This window comes from Ovis canadensis, chromosome 25 (assembly GCF_042477335.2).
Source record: "Ovis canadensis isolate MfBH-ARS-UI-01 breed Bighorn chromosome 25, ARS-UI_OviCan_v2, whole genome shotgun sequence".
NCBI lineage: Eukaryota > Metazoa > Chordata > Mammalia > Artiodactyla > Bovidae > Ovis > Ovis canadensis.
Window position 1 is genome coordinate 17,614,911 of NC_091269.1, and position 5,359 is coordinate 17,620,269.

At 55.2% G+C, this 5,359-nt stretch overlaps 1 non-coding gene across 1 annotated transcript; it reads right to left on the reverse strand.

The window, feature by feature from the left end:
* Positions 1-731: 731 nt before the first annotated feature.
* Positions 732-884, reverse strand: LOC138430621 (5.8S ribosomal RNA). Its single transcript, XR_011253307.1, has one exon. It is a non-coding gene; the product is annotated as a 5.8S ribosomal RNA (ribosomal RNA).
* Between the last annotated feature and the right edge of the window lie 4,475 nt (positions 885-5,359).

Genomic DNA, 5,359 nt, shown 5'->3' on the forward strand with positions numbered 1-5,359 from the left:
GGGGGGGTGGAGGGTGGGTGCACTCTCAGGAGCCAAAGCCCAAATGGGCGAAGGACCCGCAGTACTCCCCCTTTCTCCCCCCAACAGACTTCACCCTCGTGGCGGGGGCTCTGGGGCACGAACAGCCGCAAGGCCGAAGCCCGGGGGGAGAGTGTGCAGCAGCGGGCAGACGCCGCTGGGGCACGTGTCCCTGGGGCCAGGACATGCACGCAGACTGGGCCTCAGGATTGAGCCGCCCGTCGCACTAGGGTGAGAGCCGCGGGGGGTGGGAAGCGGGCATGGGCCACGGATGTAAGGCTGGGAAGGCACCGCAGGGGGTGGCAGCCGGGTGCTGGGAAACACCGCCGCCAAGGGCAGGACGGCGAATGAAGAACTGAAGATGTGACCCCACCCCACCACACCCGTGGGCCCCTGCTGCGTGGCGCAAGACCATCCCCAAACCCCGACACCCCAAGGGCAACAACACCCAAAGGCCGCTTGCGGCTCGAGGAAGCTCTCAAAGGGGAGATCAACCACAGAGGCCTGGCAGGCCAGGGGACTCAGTGCGACCTCATATCCCCTTCTCCCCTCTTGTGGGCAGCGTCCACCCGGCCACAGAGGCAGGGGACACCGTGTCTGCACTTAAGGGGACAGAGGGACCAGAGACCCTTCAAGGACAACCCCCAGCCACGGGACTTCCAGGAAGGCGAGCACACGACATGAGCACCCCAGAGGGGTGGTTGATTGTCAAGCAATGCTCAGACAGGCGTAGTCCCAGGAGGAACCCAGGGCCACAGGTGCGTTCAAAGTGTCCATGATCAATGTGTCCTGCAATTCACATTAATTTTCATAGCTAGCTGTGTTCTTCATTGACACAAGAGCTGAGTGATCCAGCACTAAGAGTTGTAGGAGGTTTTCAAGTGTTTTGTTTCCACAGGAGACCCACCCCTGGCATGGCACATCCCACCTTTTTTCCCTCCCTCCCCAGAGTTGGGCAGGGGTTGCCTCTGGCCAGCCAAGTCAGACAGAAAACAGCAGACTGGAGGGGACAGGAAAGGTTTCACGCAATGGAGCAGGGTGTGCTTGGACACCCAACAGGCCCCCGGGTGGGGGGGGTTCCAACCCTCCCCCAGGGACGTGGAGGAGCCACTCATGCACCTCACACAGTCTCGGCCCACGCGAGGACTGCAGGGTGGCCCCCTCCCAACAGCCATGGCGGCAGTGACCATGATGCGCCACACCGTCCCGGCCCTTCAGGGGATGGCTGAGTCCGGGGGAGACTGGAGGCGCCTCCCGGCTTCCCGCGGGCCCGGCCATCCTGACCCCAAGGCAGTGAAGCCCCCCCAGGGGTCTTTAAACCTCCTCGCCAGGACGCACTAGGTAACTGGAAAGGAGGAGGTGGGCAAGGGGCACAGCGTGCCCCACGGACCACAGCCCCGACTTCCACCACCAGCTACTGCATCCCTGCCCGCAGCCACGCGCGCGGACCTCAGCACGGCTGGCCCGTGATGCATAGAGGCCTTCAACGGGAGCCTCTGTATTCACAACACAACAGCCAGGTCTCTCCTGCACACTCAGCCTCTTAGAGGAAATCTTGGCTGACACAGGCATCCACAACAGCACTGGGCCTTCCCTAGGATCCTGTGCCAATGAAGGAGCACACCTTGCACTCCCAGGCTCACCCAGCCTCCAAGACGAGCTCCTGGTGGCCACAGGCATCCTGGACACGCAGGCGCCTTCTGTGGAGTCCGCTACCGTCATCACAGGGGACCACCCAGCACTCCCTGGGACACTCAGCCTCCTAGAGGAAATCTTGGCTGTCATGGCCATCTAGGACATGCCCTCATCTTCCCCAGGAGCCGCTGTGGAGGAGGAAGGAGTAGAAGAAATCCTGGAAGCACCCTTCGGTGAGGAGGATTACCAGGCCCTCCTCGACATGCTGCCAGGCTCCCCAGGCCCTCGGGCTTAGACGGAGAGGTAGGAAGGGGCACCTTCTCCCCTGAACCCCTTTCATTTCTCTTTTCCTGGGATGCAGAGCCACGAAGCTCATGGTGGGGGGCGGTTTGGGGTGAGGGTAGGAGAGAATACAGACAGGATGTCTAACAACAACTTTGGGGACAAACCCGAGAGCTGGATCTTTGGAAAGCTGTGCCTCATCCCCCCTACCCCAAGAGGGACATCCCACCTGAAGCCTCAAGGAACCCAAGTATTGCAGTGATCAAGAGGGTGCCTAAGAGGGGACATGCCATGGAGCCAATAAAGAAACCCCCTGCCCCACACAGGTTCTTTTGGTCTGGCTCCTCTGTCTTCTGGTCCAATCCACACAGGAGAACTCCTTCCCTATGCCAGGGGCAGCAGAGGGAGGGGGAGAGGGAGAGGGAGACAGGGGAGTGGGGAGGTGGAAGTTTGGGAGATGCAGCTGGGAGGGGCCCAGTGGGTGGAGGGAGAGGGTGGGAGTGAAGGGAGAGAGTGGGAGTGAAGGGAGAGAGTTTGGGAAGGCTGAGTGGGAGAAGGAGGGAGGGAGAGAGGAAAGGGAAGCAGGAAGATTTTGGGACAGGGGGAGGGAGAGGGTTGTTGGGGGAGTGGGGGCTGAGCCTGCTTCTGGGACTCAGCTTCAAGCCACCTGCAAACCCTGCAGGTATCCTTAAAATGCTGAATCAAGGACACATTTTCCCTGGTTTCAAGATGCCTGTTCAGGGCAGGTTTTTCATGGTCAGATCCTCTGAGCCAGCAGTAGGGACCTACCCACACAACCGCTTTCACGACCATCATCCATGCCCATGTGAACACACATGCCCAGTATATCTGCAAAAGCCAATCATCTCCGTGTCTCTCTCTGACCCACGGAGCATAGTGACTGAGCTCACCCTGCCACCAACATCCTCCCGTCACCCACAGACATGCAGATGTTATGTATTTGCAAACCCATTCCTGACTTTATAGACCCAGTGGTTTTGAAGTACATACAAAACCCTGCCTGTTCTCATGTGAACCCCATGGTTGGGTTTAGAAGCTTCGGTGGCCAAAGAATACATTGCTAACGATGGCTATGGGTGTGGTGTTGTGGTTTGTTCAAGCCACGTTCCTTCTCTACCCCCTCCCCAGGATAGAGCCAGGGCAAAAGGTCTATTCCCGGCTTCACTTTGTGCACAAGCACATGCACCTGCACACACACGAACACATGCGCACCATCCTGTCGGACGCATTGCGACTCCGTGGACTAGTTCTAGAGGCCAGATGGTAGTTTTCTCCCTTTTGCAGCAGATCTTCCCAATGCAGGAACTGAACCGGTGTCCTGCATTGCAGGTGGATCCTTTACAACTGAGCTATCAGGGAAGACCTGAGCACTGGCAAGCCAATTTCAAGGCCATGCCACCAGGAGAGGAAAGGCTAGCTGATCTCCAGGTCATCTGCCAGCCACCCCCCAGTCCCCCCTCCATCCCAGCCAATGGAGCATCCCGACGAGAATGAGGCATATGCCAGAGGAAGGAGCCCCAGTGAAGGCACAGTCCTCCGGGGACTGGCTTCTTTCCCTTGGCATCTGTGTCCTCCACCACCTCCTCCCCAGGTAGAGTTCTCTGAGCCGAGTGCTCTCCTGCTGTCATGGACCCTTGGCAGCCTGGGTCAGGGGCCACCCTGCCGCCTGCACAGCCTGAGACACACATCCCGTGGTGGCCCGAGTGACCCTATGGTGAAAGCACAGTGCCCCTGCTAGAGCCACAGCCCCAGTCCCGCAAATTTCCAAACTCGACAAGCCTCTTAGTTGAGCTCTTGGCGGCCACAGGTGTCCCAGACAAGCAGGCACTTTTCCTGGGGGCCACTGCAGGTATGCAAGAGCACACCCTGTTCTCCCAGGCGCACCCAGCTTCCTAAACTAGCTCTTGGTGCCAATGGGCATCCTGGACATGATGGGGCCTTCCCTGGGGCCCTCTGCAGATGCACGAGCACACCTCGCCCTCTCAGACTCACTCAGCCTCCAAGACGAGCTCCCGGCTACCGAGCATCCCGGGCTTGCTGGATCCTTCCCGGGCTTGCTGGATCATTTCCTGGAGTCCTTTACTGTCCTCACAGGGGGCCATCCAGCCCTCTCCGGGTCACCCAGCCTCCTAGAGGAAATCGTGGCTGCCAAGTCCATCAAGGACATACCCCGGTCTTACCCGGGGGCTGCTGTGGAGGAAGGAGTTGAGGCATTCCTGGAAGTACCCTTCAGTGAGGATGAGTACCAGGCCCTCCTTGACGTGCTGCCAGGCTTCCCAGGCCCTCAGGCTTAGAGGGAGAGGAAGGAAGGGGCACCTTCTCCCCGAGCCACTTTCAGGTCTCCTTTCCTGGGATGTGGAACCATGGAGGTTGGGGAAGGGGGCGATTTTGGTTGGGGGGAAGAGAGAATACAGATGGGATGTCTACCAATAACTTTGGGGACAAACAAAAGAGCTGGAACTTTGGGAAGCATGGGCCCCCCGAGAGGGTGAGGAGGAAATAGGGAGTCATCTGAAAAGGAATTCAGAATAATGATAATAAAATGATCGAAAATCTTGAAAACAAAATGGAGTTACAGATAAATAGCCTGGAGACAAGGATTGAGAAGATGCAAGAAATGTTTAACAAGGATCTAGAAGAAGTAAGAAAGAGTCAATATATCATGAATAATGCAATAAATGTGATCAAAAACACTCTGGAGGGAACCAACAGTAGAATAACGGAGGCAGAGGATAGGATAAGTGAGGTATAAGATATAATGTTGAAAATAAATGAAGCAGAAAGGAAAAAAAAAGAATTAAAAGAAATGAGGAAAACCTCAGGGACCTCTGGGACAATGTCAAACACCCCAACATTCGAACCATAGGATTCCCAGAAGAAGACAAAAAGAAAGGCCATGAGAAAATACTTGAGGAGATAATAGTTGAAAACTTCCCTAAAATGAGAAAGGAAATAGTCACCCAAGTTCAAGAAACCCAGACAGTCCCAAATAGGATAAACCCAAGGCAAAACACCATAAGACAAATAATAATCAAAATAACAAAAATCAAATATAAAGAACAAATATTAACAGCAGGAAGGGAAAAACAACAAATAGCACACAAGGGGATTCCCATAAGGATAACAGCTGATCTTTCAATAGAAACTCCTCAGGCCAGAAGGGATTGGTAGGACATACTTAAAGTGAAGAAAGAGAAAAACCTACAACCAAGATTACTGTACTCAGCAAGGATTTCATTCAAATATGAAGAAGAAATCAAAAGCTTTACAGACAAGCAAAAATAACAGAATTCTGCACCACCAAACCAGCTCTTCAACAAATGCTAAAGGATCTTCTCTGGACAGGAAACATAGAAAAGGTGTATAAACTTGAAACCAAAAACAATAAAGGAAATAGCAATGG